The sequence below is a fragment of the Salmo salar genome, chromosome 12 (assembly GCF_965601325.2).
Source record: "Salmo salar chromosome 12, fSalSal1, whole genome shotgun sequence".
NCBI classification, from domain to species: domain Eukaryota; kingdom Metazoa; phylum Chordata; class Actinopteri; order Salmoniformes; family Salmonidae; genus Salmo; species Salmo salar.
The window spans coordinates 27,100,243-27,120,567 of record NC_138302.1 but is presented as its reverse complement, the minus strand read 5'-3'; positions in this window follow the sequence as shown (position 1 = coordinate 27,120,567).

Genomic DNA, 20,325 nt, shown 5'->3' with positions numbered 1-20,325 from the left:
CTCTCTCTCTCTCTCTGTGTGTCTCTGTCTCAGGTCAAATGGTTTGTGTCATATGACTCCCATCACCGTACACTGTCTGTGGCATCATGCTGCTTTTTGGGGAAAAATCAATTACACTTTTCAACATAGGGGGACTGTTCATGGTGCAGGCGGGGGGTGGAGTGGAACGGGGGTGTGTGTGTGTGTGTGTGTGTGTGTGTGTGTGTGTGTGTGTGTGTGTGTGTGTGTGTGTGTGTGTGTGTGTGTGTGTGTGTGTGTGTGTGTGTGTGTGTGTGTGTGTGTGTGTGTGTGTGTGTGTGTGTGTGTGTGTTTGTGTGTGTGTGTGTTAGTAGGGGTGTTTCTCCCCTGCTGGGGCATGACACATGAAACAAATGTGCCAAGGCTGACTGATAGCCATACTGTAGTGATGTGTCGCAGGGATGGGGATGAGTATTGGGGGACGGGAAACTGATCCTAGATCTGTACCTAGAGGAAACTTCACCCTGGAGCGCTATATTGAGGATGCAGGAAGAAAAGGAAGCACAATGTTTACAACTGTCAGAAAACAAATCAAAGGCTTTTTACTTCCTCCTCATTTCAGCAGTCTTTCTGTATGCCCCTGTGGGCTGTATTGATAAAGTGTCTCAGAGTAGGAGCGCTGATCTAGGATCAGGTCCCCCTCTTTCATCTTATTTATTTTGATCTAAAAGGCCAAACTGATCCTAGATAAGCCCTCTTAGTCTTTATGAATACTGATCCACTTCCCCAGAGCATTGTTCTCCCAGTCCCAGTCCTTCATGGTAGAACAACAATACAGATCACATGCATCAGGAACCACTGGATGAAGAAGGAAAATACACCATGAGAAAAGTATCAACTACCACCACAGATTACCTGTCCACTCAGACTTTCTGAGAAAGCATCCAAATGAATCAAATCAAATCAAATGTATTGGTCACATACACATATGTAGCATATGTTATTGTGGGTGTAGCGAAATGCTAGAGGCGCAGTTTATCACAGAAAAAGATTTATGAAGTCAAAGGTACTTCTTCCCCAATCAACATAACTAAGATGCCATCAGACAGGAGCTAGGGTCTGTCATGGGATAAGCAGTATATCACCATTATAACTACATTGGATTACTGGGTGAGTGAGTATTTTCATGCTTGTCAGAAGTGTTCTTTTTGTCGTTCCCCAGTTCCCTACTGTCTCCTCTAGATTGTCTGTATTGGTGAGGACTGGCAATGAGTTACACATGCTGCCTATGACTTTAGTCAATCCTGTTTGTTTTGAGAAGGAGAGAACACACAGGAAACGAGGTACAAGTCACAATCACACTTAAAACATTGAACATTTTGACAATGCAGTGTTTGTCAAGAGAGTGCTACTTTTTGCTGCAATCTTTGGATTTGGTCAATCTTGGATACATAATTGTCAGTTGGTTAAGGGCATTATTATGTTGCTTGGAGCCTCCCACCACACCACAGCTCCACAGTATACAGTGCATTCGGAATGCATTCAAACCCCTTCACTTTTTCCACATTTTATTATACAATTGATTAAATTATTTTTCCCCCTCATCAATCTACACACAATACCTCATAATGACAAAGGATGGGGAGCGTCGCTGCACAGCTATTTTCAGGTCTCTCCAGACATGTTCGATCGGATTCGGCTGGGCCACTCAAGGACATTCAGAGACTTGTCCCAAAGCCACTTCTGCGTTGTCTTGGCTGTGTGTTTAGGGTTGTTGTCCTGTTGGAAGGTGAAGCTTCACCCCAGTCTGAGGTCCTGAGCACTCTGGAGCAGGTTTTAATCAAGGATCTCTCTGTACTTTGCTCCGTTCATCTTTCCCTCGATCCTGACTACTCTGCCAGGCCCTGCAGTTGAAAAACATCCCCACAGCATGATGCTGCCACCTCCGTGCTTCATCATAGGGATGGTATTGGCCAGGTGATGAGCGGTGCCTGGTTTCCTCCAGACGTGACAGTTGGCACTCTTGGTTTCATCAGACCAGAGAATCTTGTTCCTCATGGTCTGAGAGTCCTTTAGGTGCCTTTTGGCAAACTCCAAGCGGGCTATCATGTGCCTTTCACTGAGGAGTGGCTTCCGTCTGGCCACTCTACCATAAAGGCCTGATTGGTGCTACCATAAAGGCCTTTCCAAATCATGTCCAAACAATTGAATTGACAACAGGTGGACTCCAATCAAGTTGTAGAAATATCTCAAGAATGATAAATGGAAGCTCAATTTTGAGTCTCATAGCAAAGAGTCTGAATACTTACGTAAATAAGGTATTTCTGTTTTTTATATTTTATAAATGTGCAAACATTTCACCCTGTCTCCCTCCTTCACCCTGTCTCCCTCCTTCACGCTGTCTCCCTCCTTTACCCTGTCTCCTTTCTTTACCCTGTCTCCTTTCTTTACCCTGTCTCCTTCCTTTACCCTGTCTCCTTCCTTTACCCTGTCTCCCTCCTTCACCCTGTCTCCCTCCTTCACCCTGTCTCTTTCCTTCACCCTGTCTCCCTCCTTTACCCTGTCTCCCTCCTTTACTCTGTCTCCCTCCTTTACCCTGTCTCTTTCCTTCACCCTGTCTCCCTCCTTTACCCTGTCTCCCTCCTTTACTCTGTCTCCCTCCTTTACCCTGTCTCCCTCCTTCACCCTGTCTCCCTCCTTTCACCCTGTCTCTTTCCTTCACCCTGTCTCCCTCCTTTACCCTGTCTCCCTCCTTTACTCTGTCTCCCTCCTTCCCTCTGTCTCCTTTCTTTACCCTGTCTCCTTCTTTTACCTCATCTTCATTTTCTCTTCTTTTCCCTCCATAACAACATTCTGTGACTCCACTTAAGAGCATGACTGAAAAAAGGGAAGTATTCCTACTCTGGGTTTGTCACATGGGAATGACTCTGCAAATGTTACCACTATCAATACATGCAATTATTTGAATTTGTATATATCATGGTCCAGCAAAATTAAGGCAATTATACTTTATTTTTTTCATGACAAGATTTAGTTGAGGTTTTGTCACATCTACTCCTGCCACACCCCCTAGTGGACATCTGGTGTCTCCTTGCCCTGCAGCCACTCCTCCAGTACACACTCTCTCTCTCTCTCCCTCCCTTTCTGTTTGTTTGTGATTGTGTGGTTGGAGATAGGTGTGCTGGAGCCAGAGCGGATCCTCATCAGCTGCAACTCGTTCCATAATCAAGACCTCTACAAATACTCAGTCCTGCCACGTTCACTCTGCCAGATTGTAATCTCTGCTCAGTCAGTTTATGATTCTAGATATTTATGATTATTCAAGATGATGTTACCCTGCTGTGTCTGTTTCCCTGCCTGATGCTGTTTCTCCTCTCACTGTAGTTTTGCAGCTCTGACTCTGGCTCCTGTCTCCTGTCTCCTGTTCCACATCTCACCACCCTGCTACCCTGTTCTGGATTCACCACACCACCACTCCCTTGGATTCCTCTCCGGACCGGTTCACACTGTTCCAACCCAGCTCTCTCCAACCTCAGCCTCCACATCTAGTTTCCTACCACTCATCCGAGCTTCCCCAGCTCTGTACTCCATATCTCCCTGTGTTACAATAAATACCTTGGTTCATTCATCCCTGTTTCTTGGTCTGAGTCTGCTCTTGGGTTCCCCTGTGCTGCTCTGCCTGACAGGTTTAGGGTTTAGTGAATGATTTGTCCCAAATACAATGCTTTTAGTTTTGAAATATTTAGGAATAACTTATTCCATGCCACCCATTCTGAAACTAACTGCAGCACTTTTATGTGTTGCTGTCATTTCAGTCGCTGTGGTAGCTGACGTGTATAGTGTTAAGTCATCCACATACATAGACACACAAGACAGTGGCATGTCATTAGTAAAGATTGAAAATTGTAAGAGCCCTAGACAGCTGCCCTGGGGAATTCCTGATTCTACCTGGATTTTATTGGAGAGGCTTCCATTAAAGAACACCCTCTGGTAGCTCTATATCCACAATATAGCAGGGGGCGTAAAGCCATAACACATACGTTTTTCCAGCAACAGACTATGATCAATAATGTCAAAGGAAGCACTGAAGTCTAACAAAACAGCCCCCACAAACGTATCAATCTCTCTCAGCCAATCATCAGTCATTTGTGTAAGTGCTGTGCTTGTTGAAGATCCTTCGCTATAAGCGTGCTGAACGTCTGTTGTCATTTTGTTTACTGTAAAATAGCATTGCATCTGGTCAAACACTATTTTTTTCAAAAGTTTACTAAGGATTGGTAGCAGGCTGATTGGTCGGCTATTTGAGCCAGTTAAGGGGGCTTTACTGTTCTTAGGTAGCATTTCTCTACACCTGCAATAACATCTGCTAAATATGTGTATGTGACCAATAAAATGTGATTTGATTTTTGAATAACTTTTGCTTCCCTCCATGCCTGAGGGCACACACTTTCTAGTAGGCTTAAATTTAAGATATGACAAATAGAGTGGCAATATGGTCTGCTATTATCCTCAGTAATTTCACATCCACGTTGTCTGATCCCGGTGGCTTGTCATTGTTCATAGACAACAATCATTTTTTCACCTCTTCCACACTTACTTTATGGAATTCAAAATTACAATACTTTTCTTTCATAATTTGGTCAGATATACTTGGATGTGTAGTGTCAGCATTTGTTGCTGGCATGTCATGCCTAAGTTTGCTAATCTTGCCAATGAAAAAAATCATTAAAGTAGTTGGCAATATCAGTGGGTTTTGTGATGAATGATCTGATTAATCTGATTCAATGAATGATAGAGAGAGTTTGCCTTTTAGCCCAAAATATCATTTAAGGTGCTCCAAAGCTTTTTACTATCATTCTTTATGTCCTTTATCTTTGTTTCATAGTGTAGTTTTCTTCTTTTTATTCAGTTTAGTCACATGATTTTCTCAATTTGAAATACGGTTGTACAGCCAGAACTATATGCCATCTCTTTTGCCTCATCCCTCTCAACCATACCATTTTTTAATTCCTCATCAATCCACAGGGATTTAACCGTTTTTACAGTCATTTTCTTAATAGGTGCATCCTTATTAGTAACTGGGATAAGCAATGTGTCAAGTGCAGCGTCTGGTTGTTCGTCATTACACACCATGGACCAACAAATATTCTTCACATCAACAACATAGGAATCACTACAAAACTTCCTGTGTGCCCTCTTATACACTATATTAGGCCAAGCATTTGGAACTTTGGTTTTCCTCGATATGGCTACTATATTGTGATCACTACATCCGATGGATTTGGATACCGCTTTCAAACAAGTTTCTGCAACATTAGTAAAGATATGATCAACACATGTTGATGATTTCATTCCTGTAGTGTTTGTAACTATCCTGGTAGGTTGATTGATAACCTGAACAGATTGTAGGCAGTAGTTACAGTTTGAAGCTTTCTCTTGAGTGGGCAGCCTGATGAAAGCGAAGTCAATATTTAAATCACCCAGAAAATATACCTCTCTATTGATATCACATACATTATCAAGCATTTCACATATTATTCCGATACTGACTGTTCACACTTGGTGGTTTATAGCAGCTTCCCACCAGAATAGGCTTAAGGTGTAGCCATATTACATTAACAGTATTTAAAATGATATCCTCTCTAAGCTTTACAGGAATGTGGTTCTGAATATAAACAGCCACACCTCCACCATTGGTACTTCAGTTACAAGATTAAAAATGACCTAGGACACTTTCACTTTAAATCTTGTTGTCTTAATCAGGCCATTTCACTCCATGATTTACTGTAATATTCTCATCAAGTTGGAACGAGCTCCCCTCTGATAAATTACCCATCAATACCAGACAGTGGGTGGTGTGGTGTGTGTGTGTGTGCTTGCATGGGTGTGTTTGTGTGTATGTGTGGTGTAACACAACTCCACACTAACGTTCCCTTTAATTCTAATAATTCCAACATATTGTCGATGACAGATCTTCTCCCTCATCTTCTCCCATCTCCTGTCTCTTAATCAGTCTCCCCTCTGAGCCCCAGTCTCGCACCAGTCTCTTGTGCAGTATTTAAATTCCTCATTGACTCTGTTAGAGCGGGGAAGAGACTGTCCCCCATTGTTTTGCACTGAACAAACTGGGGAGCTGATCACGTTAAGTGCGGCCATGATGGATGAGGAGAGAGGGAACCTAATATCCTCGCCCCATGCCATCGTTTAGCAGAGATATGATTAGAGGGAGAGAGTGTGAGAATGACTGATAGAGAGAAGACTGTCTATTGTTTCTAACTCTCTGTGTAATTGAGGAGTTTAGCAGTGTAGAAAAGACTGACTCTAGCGTTAGAGATCATAGGAAATCTTGTTGACTTTTTTCGAACTCTGTCTTCCTCCCCGGGGGTCATTAAGGAACTTGGCTGTGACTCGGTGAGTCCTACTGGGAGTACTGTTGACTAATGGTTGGACATGTAGAGGGAGTGTCTACTGAAAATGATCAAAGGACAGGCTGGTAGTGTGTGTGTGTGTGTGTGTGTGCGTGCATGCGTGCGTGCGTGCATGTGTTTGTATTCACACATCCACTAAGAGGTCAGGAGTTAAAGACATACAGGTGTAAGAGTATCCTATTGTAGTTACACATACATGGTTATTGGGAGTCAGGGCTACATGATATTTGTGTGTACATCTTTCCCATTTGGCACTTTGGTGTGAGAAGCAGCCCTCGAATGGATGCATGGAAATGTACGATTTTACTGACCCCTTGTGGCAAATGCAGGGAACGTTAGGATGAAAGATTAACAGAATAAGAATAGTGGTGTTGAGACAGACATTTTATTGTAAACACAGACCTCTCTCTCACATACATTCATGCACATACACACACACTTCCCTTAACCCCCCCACCAAAAAAAAGAAGATTATTCTCCCATGAGACCAACCCATTGGCCTGAAGATGGACCAGCCCACTTCCCTATGGCCATTTGTGCAGACAGCCTGGGGGTGTGGCCTGGAAGACGGGGATGAGAGCAAGGTCAAGTGTGAGGTCAGAAAGGATGATTGGTGCTTAAGGCAAAGTACACAACTGTGTTTGTCATGCAGAGCAAAGGGATTTTTGTCATGCAGAGCAAAGTATATGCATTAAATATCTCACACGCACACACACACACTCACACACTCACACACCCTCAGGCTGGCATGGGGCATAAATCAAACAAATTGCATCACAGCCTTAAAAGGGCAACATTCCAACAGACATACCACTCTCCCACACAACAAAGCCACACTCACAGCATAATTAATTGCAACAAATTACCTCCTATCCCCTTCCCTGTCTCACCGCCCCTTTGCTCTCTCTCTCTCACACACACTCACACGCATGCATGCCAACGCACACACACAGGCACGCAGACACACACAGGCACACACACACACACAACCTCCCCTCTCAGCACACACACCCCACACACACACCCTCCACCACCCATAAGTGCTTTAATGTGGCTTATTGCCGTGGTAGCGGCAGGTCCCGGGTCCCATTGGCCGCGGAAATATTCCGTTGACGGATGTTCTGCTGTCTTCAGGCGGATTCTACCCTCCCCGGACAGACCCAGCTGTCACTAGGAGATGATAACATTAACATTGTGTGTGTGTGAATGTGTGTTTGTGTGTGTGTGTACGTGTACGGGCTTGTCTTTGTGTGTGTGTGTAGTACGGGAACGTTCGGCGATGACTAATGCCCGTCATCAGCGAACGAGGCCGGTGACAAATCGAACGGCAGCCCTGGCGCGCCGTAATAAAAAATAAGATGGATGGCCCGGCTCAGGCTAGGGCCCACGTTAATGCGATTTCCACCACTCTCTGTGGCTCCCAATTAAGAGATGGGGGAGAGAAGGAGGGAGGGAATGGAGAGGGGGAGGGAGGGAGGGGAGAGGAGAGGAGAGGAGAGGAGAGGAGAGGAGAGGAGAGGAGAGGAGAGGGAGGAGGGAGGGAGGGAGGGAGGGAGGGAGGGAGGGAGGGAGGGAGGGAGGGAGGGAGGGAGGGAGGGAGGGAGGGAGGGAGGGAGGGAGGGAGGGGAGAGGAGAAGAGATGAGAAGAGAGGAGGAGAGGGAGGGAGGGAGGGAGGGAGAGAGGAGGGAGGGAGGGAGGGAGGGAGGGAGGGAGGGAGGGAGGGAGGGAGGGAGGGAGAGGAGAGGAGAGGAGAGGAGAGAAGGAGGGAGGGAGGGAGGGAGGGAGGGAGGGAGGGAGGGAGGGAGGGAGGGAGGGAGGGAGGGAGGGAGGGAGGGAGGGAGGGAGGGAGGGAGGGAGGGGAGGGGAGGGGAGGGAGAGAGAGAGAGGGAGGGGAGAGGAGAGGAGAAGGGAGAGAGGAGAGAGGGAGGGAGAGAGATAAAGAGGGTAGAGCAAAAGAAAGACAGAGGGGAGGAGGGAGTGATGGATAAAGAGAGAGACTGTAGATGAGGGTGAGAAGGAGGGAAATGCGGAGAAAGAGAGAAAAAATGACACAAGCTACACTAATTGTTATCTGTAGCGCCAAAGGCAACTCTCTCTCTCTTTTCTCTCTCTTTTCTCTCTCTTTTCTCTCTCTTTTCTCTCTCTCTCTCTCTCTCTCTCCCCTCTCCGCTTCCCTTCCATCCTTTTTTTCTCTCTCTCTCTCCCTCCCTCCATCTCTCCTCTCTTTTGTTCTCCCTCTCTCTCTTCCCTCTTTCTGCCCAAGGGCTACATTTTATGGTGCACCAGATGAAACCTAGTTAAATTAGTTGATAGTGATGAACACAGCCCACTCTCTCACCAACTGGCTGGTGAACACAGCCCACTCTCTCACCAACTGGCTGATGAACACAGCCCACTCTCTCACCAACTGGCTAATGAACACAACCCACTCTCTCACCAACTGGCTGGTGAACACAGCCCACTCTCTCACCAACTGGCTGATGAACACAACCCACTCTCTCACCAACTGGCTGATGAACACAGCCCACTCTCTCACCAACTGGCTGATGAACACAGCCCACTCTCTCACCAACTGGCTGATGAACACAGCCCACTCTCTCACCAACTGGCTGATGAACACAGCCCACTCTCTCACCAATTGACTGATGAACACAACCCACTCTCTCACCAACTGGCTGATGAACACAACCCACTCTCTCACCAACTGGCTGATGAACACAGCCCACTCTCTCACCAACTGGCTGATGAACACAGCCCACTCTCTCACCAATTGACTGATGAACACAACCCACTCTCTCACCAACTGGCTGGTGAACACAACCCACTCTCTCACCAACTGGCTGATGAACACAGCCCACTCTCTCACCAACTGGCTGATGAACACAACCCACTCTCTCACCAACTGGCTGATGAACACAGCCCACTCTCTCACCAACTGGCTGATGAACACAGCCCACTCTCTCACCAATTGACTGATGAACACAACCCACTCTCTCACCAACTGGCTGGTGAACACAACCCACTCTCTCACCAACTGGCTGATGAACACAGCCCACTCTCTCACCAACTGGCTGATGAACACAGCCCACTCTCTCACCAACTGGCTAATGAACACAACCCACTCTCTCACCAACTGGCTGGTGAACACAGCCCACTCTCTCACCAACTGGCTGATGAACACAACCCACTCTCTCACCAACTGGCTGATGAACACAGCCCACTCTCTCACCAACTGGCTGATGAACACAGCCCACTCTCTCACCAACTGGCTGATGAACACAGCCCACTCTCTCACCAACTGGCTGATGAACACAACCCACTCTCTCACCAAATTGGCTGATGAACACAGCCCACTCTCTCACCAATTGACTGATGAACACAACACCCACTCTCTCACCAACTGGCTGATGAACACAACCCACTCTCTCACCAACTGGCTGATGAACACAGCCCACTCTCTCACCAACTGGCTGATGAACACAGCCCACTCTCTCAGCCAATTGACTGATGAACACAACCCACTCTCTCACCAACTGGCTGGTGAACACAACCCACTCTCTCACCAACTGGCTGATGAACACAGCCCACTCTCTCACCAACTGGCTGATGAACACAGCCCACTCTCTCACCAACTGGCTGATGAACACAGCCCACTCTCTCACCAACTGGCTGATGAACACAGCCCACTCTCTCACCAACTGGCTGATGAATACAGCCCACTCTCTCACCAACTGGCTGATGAACACACACACAGATGGGAGAGAACAGTGACAGATCACAGGCTGTAATGTACTGGCACACAGGCTGATAGACACAGACAGAGTGGAAGATGGCTGTATTATGCAGAAAAGGCCTCCACAATCTATGTTGTGGATGCAAAAATGACGGTATGGGCACCTGTTGGCAAGAGGAGATGTGTGTATTACGGACAAGAAAACCAAATGTAATTACTAGTAGACAAGCTACAGCAACTCACACAAACATGTCCAGTGAAACCTGTAGATTCACCGTCTGGTAAACATCGGCTTCCTAAATCAGTGTTGTTCAAGTTCTTCTTCCAACCCAGCAAAAACACACCTGATTCATCTAACCAATAATCAAGCCCTTGATTAATGGAATCAGGTGTGTTAGCACCAGGCTGGAACAAAAGCCTGCACACACAGGACTGAAAAGCCGTCCCCTCCTAAATCACCACTTAAGAACAGTGGTGTCAGGGAAACAGCCTGTGGCCCCGGACCTTCCAGATGAGCTATGTCTCTGTCCAGACAGAAGGTAAACTGCCCTTCTGTCCAAGGGCCCCAGCTGTTGTGTGGTGTGTGTGTGTGTGTGTGTGTGTGTGTGTGTGTGTGTGTGTGTGTGTGTGTGTGTGTGTGTGTGTGTGTGTGTGTGTGTGTGTGTGTGTGTGTGGGGGGGGGGGGGGGGCATGTTGACGTGCACACCCCAATGACCCCAGCTGCTGTCTCGCACTAAGAGGATCAGTCCTAGACAGATTGCATTGTGGGAAAAAGAGGGCATATCCCATCCGTCGTTCATACCCAAGGGCCGCTTTTTTGTTACTCTGTCAGTGTGAACTCTTAAACCCCTTCTGCAGCCAGAACACTGCAGAGGCTGGGCTATATGTCTCTCACCATTATATCGACCTAAGGAGAGGGTGAAATGACAATGAAATATAGCTCCCTCTCAACCAGGAAAAAGCGCACAGCCTAAAGAGGACGGGCTAAGTCTCCTCGGACCCTAAAGCGGCCACGTTCCAAATCAGAGACAGATAGATGCATACTAGTCTTGGACACTCTTCTTCAGTCTTTCCTCACATCCTATCTCCTTGCCTCCTTCTCAACTGTATTGGAGAAGACAGTTCAAGGTCCCTCCCCTCAGACTTTCTTCTCCAATGCACTTGAAGCAAATGAGACGAGAGGATGCAAGGAATCAAGGAAAGACAAATTGAGAAAGAGACTACTGCAATGCAGGTAAAACTAAAAAGAAATGTAGCTCAAAGAAGTAATAAGTGAACTCCCGAGAGAGATGGACAGATATTGCTCTGAAGGTGCGTCTCCAACGAGGAGAAATTATTAGAACACTTCTGAGCTGGTCCCAAATCGAGGCCAAGGCCTCCACGTCGTTAACTTGTCACCTGGATGGAGCACCGGAATATGAATTGAAGTTATTGCAGTAGGGAGCCCGTGCCCACACATGCACACACACACACACATGCACACACACACACACACATACACACGCACACGCACACGCACACGCACACGCACACGCACACACGCACACACACACACACACACACACACACACACACACACACACACACACACACACAACACACACACACACACACACACACACACACACACACACACACACACACACACACACACACATATACAGTGTATAACCCCCTCCACACACACGCACACATCACGGTGATGATGATCTAAGAATTACTGTACATGGATCAACGGCGGATCGATACGGTGGACAAAGTCATTATTGCAGAGGCAGAGTTCAATGCCTCCCTCAGGCCTCGGAGATGGGAGTTAACCCCTTGTATTTATCATCCTGGCAATGATATAAGCTGTGTGTATCCAAGCACAACAAGCTGCCTGGTTATATTTTGCTGGTTCCTCTTATTTCCACTGCTACCTAATCCACCTTTATTGACTTGAGAAGCTGATGGTATTGATGCAGATCTAAGGAGCCACACAGTAAAATGTCACACTTTGGTATTATGGAGTTAATATGACTACTGGGCCAATACAGGAAGGTGTGTGTGAGCGACGACCCTGTTAAGTGTGTGTGTGTGTGTGTGTGTGTGTGTGTGTGTGTGTGTGTGTGTGTGGTGTGTGTGTGTGTGTGTGTGTGTGTGTGTGTGTGTGTGTGTGTGTGTGTGTGTGTCTACATTCACATGTGAAGGATGACCCTGTTAGAGCAAGTGTGTGTGTACATCAGTCACAGACAGTGAGAGTGGACTCTTACTCTTACCCAGCAGTAGAGAGATCACATGGATCAGAGAGATCACAGACAGGCAGAGTTAGGATCGATTCTCTAGACCAGGAGGAATTAGCCAGGAAATCAAAGCTAGTCGTCAAAAGGCCAAAGCCATGATAGAGAGAGAGGATGAGAGAGAGTGAGAGAGAGAATGAGAGATGGGAGGGAGAGAGAGAGAGAGAGAGGTCTGAGGTCATCTGCCTTTGGCCTTAAGAGCAGGAACACAGACTTCATCAAATACATAGGAAAATATTCAAACAGAAAACAGAAGAAAATTTGATGAAGAATGCAAAACCTAAGAACGAACTTAAGAAACCTATCCAACCAAAAACTTAGAGACCCAGAAAACCTGAGCCTACGCCTTCACTATGGTGAATCACTAAAACAATACAGAAATACACTACGGAAAAAGAAGGACCAGCACATCAGAAATCAGCTCAAGGTATTTAAAGAATCCATAGAATCCATAGAAACTCTTTAACTCTCATCCTCAGCTTTGGCATCTTCCCCAGTATTTGGAACCAAGGACTGATCACCCCAATCCACAAAAGTGGAAACAAATTTGACCTCAATAACTACCGTGGGATATGCGTCAACAGCAACCTTGGGAAAATCCTCTGTATTATCATTAACAGCAGACTCCAACATTTCCTCCGTGAAAACCACGTGCTGAACAAATGTACATTTTAACAAATTACCGTACGACAGACCACGTATTCATCCTGCACACCCAAATTGACAAACAAACCTAAACAAAGGCAAAGTCTTCTCTTGCTTTGCTTATTTAAAAAAGCTTTTGAGGGTCTGCTATACAAATTAATGAAAAGCGGTGTTGGGGGAAAAATATAAAGTCCATATTCACAAACAGCAAGTGTGCGGTTATAACTGGAAAAAAAACAAAAACAAATTTCTATAGGGCTGTGGGGTGAGACAGGGATGCAGCTTGAGCCCCACCCTCTTCAACATATATATCGAATTGGCGAAGGCACCCGGCCTCACCCTACTAGAATCTGAAGTCAAATGTCTACTGTTTGCTGATGATCTGATGCTTCTGTCCCCAACCAAGGAGGGCCTACAGCAGAACCTAGATCTTCTGCACAGATTCTGTCAGACCTGGGCCCTGACAGTAAATTTCAGTAAGACAAAAATAATGGTGTTACAAAAAAGGTCCAGTTGTCAGGACCACAAATTCAAATTCCATCTAGACACCATTGCCCTGGAGCACACAAAAAACTATACATACCTTGAGCTACAGATAACTTCCACAAAGCTGTGAATGATCTGAGAGACAAGGCAAGAAGGGCCTTCTACACCATCAAAAGGAACATAAAATTCAACACACCAATTAGGGTCTGGCTAAATACTTGAATCAGTTATAGAACCCATTGCCCTTTATGGTTGTGAGGTCTGGGGTCCACTCACCAACCAAGAATTCACAGAATGGGACAAATACGAAAACTATCCTCCATGTACAATGTAAAACACCAAATAATGCATGCAGAGCAGAATCAGGCCAATACCCACTAATTATCAAAATCCAGAAAAGAGCTGTTCACTTCTACAACCACCTAAAGAGAAGCGATTACCTAATCTTCCTTAACAAAGCTATCACCTACATAGAGATGAACCTGGAGAAGAGTCCCCTAAGCAAGCTGGTCCTGGGGCTCTGTTCACAAACACAAACAAACCCTACAGAGCCCAGGACAGCAACACAATTAGACCCAACCCAATCATGAGAAAACAAGAAAATAATTACTTAACACATTGAAAAGAATTAACAAAAAAACTGAGCAAACTAGAATGCTATTTGGCCCTAAACAGAATACCTGACCACTGTGACTGTGTCACGTCCTGACCATAGGTAAGTTGTTATTTTCTATGGTAGAGTAGGTCAGGGCGTGACAGGGGGTGTTTGTCTATGTTTTGTATTTCTATGTTCAGTTTCTAGTTTTGTATTTCTATGTTGGTTTTGTTTGGTATGATCTCCAATTAGAGGCAGCCGGTTGTCGTTGTCTCTAATTGGAGGTCATATTTAAGTTGATGTTTGTCCCACCTGTTTTTGTGGGTGATTCATTTTTGAGTAGTGTGTTTTCTCTCTGCGTCACAGTTTGTTGTTTTTGTGTAATCAAGTATTTAGTGTATTGCATTTAGTTTCACGGTAAATAAAATATGTGGAACTACGAACACGCTGCATTTTGGTCCGATCCTTTGAACAGCCTTGACAGACTGACCCAAAATTAAGGAAAGCTTTGACTATGTACAGACTCAGTGGGCATAGTCTTGATCTTGAGAGAGGCGGCCGTAGGCAGACCTGGCTCTCAAGAGATGACAGGCTATTCGCACATTGCCCACAGAATGAGGTGGAAACTGAGCTGCACTTCCTAACTTCCTGCCAAATGTATGACCATATTAGAAACACATATTTCCCTCAGATTATACACTCCCATATCTATTGGGTGAAATACCACAGTGTCATCACAGTAGTAAGATTTGTGACCTTTTGCCATAAAAAAAAGGGAAACAAGTGAATAAAAAACACCATTCTAAATACAACCCATATTTATGTTTATTTATTTTCCCTTTTGTACTTTAACTATTTGCACACCGTTATAACACTGTACAGTATATAGACATATGACATTCGAAATGTCTTTATTATTTTGAAACTTTTGTGAGTGTAATGTTTATTGTTCACATTGTTTATTTCACTTTTGTTTATTATCTATTTCACTTGCTTTGGCAATGTAAACACATGTTTCCCATGCCAATAAAGCCCTTTGAATTGAGAGAGAGAGAGATGGAAGAGAGAGAAAGATGGACGAGAGAGAGATGGAAGAGAGAGAGCTGGAAGAGAGAGAGATGGAAAAGAGAGAGAGAGAGAAAGAGATGGAAGAGAGAGAGATGGAAGAGAGTGAAATAAGGGATAGAGAGGGAGAAAAAGAGGAGAGAAACTGAGAGACATTCTGCATACTAACAATGCAATACCTGTGAGCAAGACCATTAGAGTGCTTTCCTCTTCTCTCCTCTTTCCTCCCTCCATCCCTCCATCCTCAGTGGCATTGACCTGCCATTATCTATTCAGCCAGCCAGCAGGGCCCAAGTGGAAGGTTGGCCCGGGCCTGAGCCCCCATCAATCACCTCTCTCTCTCTGCTGGACGGAGGGTTGGAGGGAGAGAAGGCCAGGGTCAGCACCACTCGCTTTCTACTGATGAGAGACTATTTATAGATCACATAATGGATAGGAGGAGGTAGGGGTAGAGGGGGAGGGGGGAGGAGGTAGGGGAGGAGGAGAAGGAGAGGAGGTAGGGATAGAGGGTGAGGAGGTAGGGGAGGAGGAGAAGGATAGGAGGTAGGGATAGAGGGTGAGGAGGTAGGGGAGGAGGAGAAGGAGAGGAGGTAGGGATATAGGGTGAGGAGGTAGGGGAGGAGGAGAAGGAGAGGAGGTAGGGATAGAGGGGGAGGAGGTAGGGGAGGAGGAGAAGGAGAGGAGGTAGGGATAGAGGGGGAGGAGGTAGGGGAGGAGGAGGAGGAGAAGGAGAGGAGGTAGGGAGGGGGGGTGGGGGAGGAGGTGAAGGAGAGGAGGTAAGGAGGGAGGGGGAGGAGGAGATGAGCTGGGGGGGTCGCTTTACAGTCATTGGTGTGTCTGTGTGTTTTGCGGTTGATGTGAGAACAATACAAGATTTCAAGATTGAATTGCAACGCTACAATCGTGTAACATGGGCATGACAAATACAAAAGTGTTGTTTTCAAAAGGTAAAATGTCCTCGTGCACATCTTATCAATAGTAAACTAAATATTTGACTAGTATCAAATGTATAAAGAGTACCATTCACTAAAGGGTACTATTGTACTAATGATCGTGCAGTATAGTGGTTTAAGCCTTTTGCTGCATTGGCATAATTGTCCTGTATGATACACATTTAACAGTAGAGGGAGCTAACTAACCACAGATGGGAAAACTGAAGTAACAGCCAAAATGAGATTTGTCAACAGTTTGACAGACTGATATCAAAGTCACAATACAACGTAAGAAAGTGTAAATGATAGTCAAGTCACAGAGAAGAAAAAAGAAACAATCAAAACACAGACAACAAACATGTAGGATACCAAAATCTCACAGCACAGCAGTTAAGTTTAAGATCACCTCTGGCCCATTCTGTCACTGTCCTGCTGCCAAACTTACTGTTGTGACAGAATGATAATGACCACTGATTATAGAGGTGGTATAGGCTCTCCTGGCCAGACTGACTACAGGCATAGGTTCTTCATTTGACCAGTTTCTCACAGCAGGAAAAGAATCCTGCAGCAACAGGACATTTGAATTATTGTGTGGATTATAATGAATGGAATTTTTTTTGTAGGGGTTGATACATTTTTGCAAATCAGGTCTGACATATTTAAATGGAAATTACAAAGTTCAGAAGCCTTTTTAAACCTTGAATACACTACACGTTTCCTGCTGTGTGGGAAATTTCTTGCAACCACTGGGTGATCAATTTAAGATCCTACATCTGTATGTACCGGAAGACCACAAGATTACTGGTTGTCTTTCTTTCTGTGTCCTCCTTAATCACAACTGTTGGTTTTATGGTTTTCTGACACAATATACAAACACCTCTGGATGCAAAGATAGACTATGCTGCGATCCCTATTTCTTAAGCTTATTTTTTTGTGTGAAAATGAACAAAAGTGTGTTTTGTCAATAACCAAAGTTTACTTTGGGATTTTCAGGTAATTTAGAACATTACAAAGACATTTAATGAGATCAAGCAGATCCAAATGCCCAGTTTGTAATAGACTAATGAGGATTGGGTTATACAGGAGGGACTGGTGTAAAACTGTGGTAAAAAGAATAGGCTACTTTTGCCAATATATAGTGCATTCAGAAAGTATTCACACCCCTTGACCTTCTCCACATTTTGTTGTGTTACAGCCTGAATTTAAAATGGATTAAATAGAGATGTTGTGTCACCGGCCTACACACAATACTCCATAATGTCAATGTGGAATTATGTTTTTAGAATTGTTTACATATTCATCAAAAATTAAAAGCTGAAAGGTCTTGAGTCAATAAGTATTCAACCCCTTTGTTATGGGAAGCCTAAATAAGCTCAGGAGTAAAACAATTCCTTAACAAGTCACATAAGTTGCATGGAATCACTCTGTGTGCCATCATCGTGTTTAACATGGTTTTTGAATGACTACCTCATCTCTGTATCCCACACATACAATTATCTGTCAGGTCCCTCAGTTGAGCAGTGAATTTCAAACACAGATTCAACCACAAAGACCAGGGAGGTTTTCCAATGCCTCGCAAAGAAGGGCACCTATTGGTAGTTGGGTAAAAAAAAAGCAGACATTAAATATCATTTTGAGCATGGTGAAGTTGTTAATTACACTTTGGATGGTGTATCAATACACCCAGTCAAAGATACAAGCATCCTTTATTAATTCAGTTGCCGGAGAGGAAGGAAACCACTCAGGGATTTCCCCATAGTGACTTTGAAACAAGTACACTTGTTTAATAGCTGTAATAGGAGAAAACTAAGGATGGATCAACAACATTGTAGTTACTCCACAATATTAACCTAAAATCCAGAGTGAAAAGAAGTAAGCCTGGTAGAATAAAAATATTTAAAAACATGCATCTGGTTTGCAATAAGGAACTAAAGTAAAACTGCAAAAGAAATGTGGCAAAGAAATTTACTTTATGTCCTGAATACAAATTGTTACATTTGGGGCAAATCCAACACAACACATTACCGAGGACCACTCTTCATATTTTCAAGCATGGTGGTGGCTGCATCCTGTTATGGGTATGCTTGTCATCGGCAAGGACTATGGAATGCGTTAGCATAAAAATAAATGGAATAAAGCTAAGAACAGACATTGGGAGTCAAATTCACCTTTCAGCAGGATTTTAACCTAAAACACAAGGCCAAATATACACTGGAGTTGCTTACCAAGATGATGATGAATGTTCCTGATTGGCCTAGTTACAGTTTTGACTTAAAATGGCTTGAACATCTATGACAATGCTTGAAAATGGTTATCTAGCAATGATCAACAACCATCTTGACAGAGCTTGAAGAATTTTTAAAAGAATAATATGCAAATATAGTACAATCCAGGTGTGGAAAGCTCTTAGAGACTTACCCAGAAACACTCACAGCTGTAATTGCTGCCAAAGGTGATTCTAGCATGTATTGACTCAGGGGGTTGAATACTTATCTAATCAAGATATATTAGTGTTTTATTTTTTTTATTTTTTGGAGGGCAAATGTTCAAATTTTTCTTTCTGTTTCACATTGGAATATTTTCTGTACATAATTGACAAAATATTACAATTAAATCAATTTTAATCTCACTTTGTAACAACAAAATGTTGAAAAAGTCAAGGGTTGTGAATACTTTCTGAAGGCTTTGCTATTGTACTCTTCAACAATGAGACTATGACTTTAATTAGATTACATCTGTAGGGTGATGTCTACATATTGTCTGTATATTCAGGTCAACAGCGCAACTAGCAAATGTTAAAGGTCTCTCCAGTTTAGGTCGTTCCCTCTGATGTTACCCTGTGCCCCCTACCCTCACCCCCTCACCCCCTCACCCCCCTCACCCCCCTCACCATAGGCAGTAAGAGCACAGTAACATGAGGCCAGGGTGCCATGTCCTAACGATCCAGCCTAGACAGCAGAGGTGTTGTCATGACACACCCACACACACACACACGCACACACAACCCAGTCCCTAACCTTATCCAAACACGACCCCCCAGGATTTGACGGACAGCGCGGCAGATAGGGGAGGGTATTTGATGGATAAGAACCCCACCCTGCCCCCCACCTCGCCCTCCCACAACTCCAACGACAGCTCCTGTCAGGGTGTCCAGTGAGAACCAGTATCAAATGGCTCAACCTCTTTCCCACCCCTTTCGCCCCTCCTCTCCCCCTCCCGTCCCCTCTAAAGGGGAACTGTCACTGACTGACACTGTGACAGACTGTCACATAGCAGTCAGGTGCTTTCAACACACTGATAATGTGTCATGTGGAATTTGGCCCCTCGACTGTTATCCTAACTGTAAAGGACAGAGAGAGATGGAGAGAGAGCGAGAGAGGGAGAGATGGAGAAAATATTTTTGGCATAGTGCGGAAAGTTGGTTCCATGTGTTTCCTCCAACTTCCTGACCTGACCACCCTATTAACCGGATGCAGAGGCATCGTCTTATCCATGGGTTAATCAAAACCGAACTACCACACACAACCACACTGTCTGCACTACTAGCTGATGTCGGAGGTTGTGTGGGATTGTGTTACATGCCTTGTCAGCGGTTGAAGAAATTCCCATTGAGTAGAACGCATGTTAGCATTTTTTGTCATGAATCTTGTTCTAGAGGCAGCTCTGCAGAGTGGTCACTAGCTGGCATAGCCATAAAATCAGATTTTAAACCTAAACCTAACCTTAACCCTAACCATACTGCTAACCCTAATGCCTAACCCTAACCTTGAACTAAGACTGAGCGATTTCCTCTTAGATAAACGTCAACCTGCTCGTGAAACAGAGAGGCTAGACAGATGTCCACCAGTGGAGGCCGGTGGGAGGAGCTACAGGAGGACGGGCTCATTGTAATTGGCTGGAATAGAATGAATGGAACCGTATCAAACACATCAAACATATGGAAAGCACCTGTTTGATACCGTCCATTTATTCCATTACAGCAATTACAATGAGACCATCCTTCTATAGCTCCTCCCAACAGCCTCCTCTGATGTCCACCTAACGATACAGAAGAGGTCATGAGGATTTCTAAAGCTCAACAGAATTTAGAAAATCTATTTTTACATTATGATTACTAGATGAACATTTCAGTTGATGTTGATGTAGAGCCAGGGGTTTATCTTGTCTTCCTGACCACATGACCTGATCAGGAAATACTTTGGA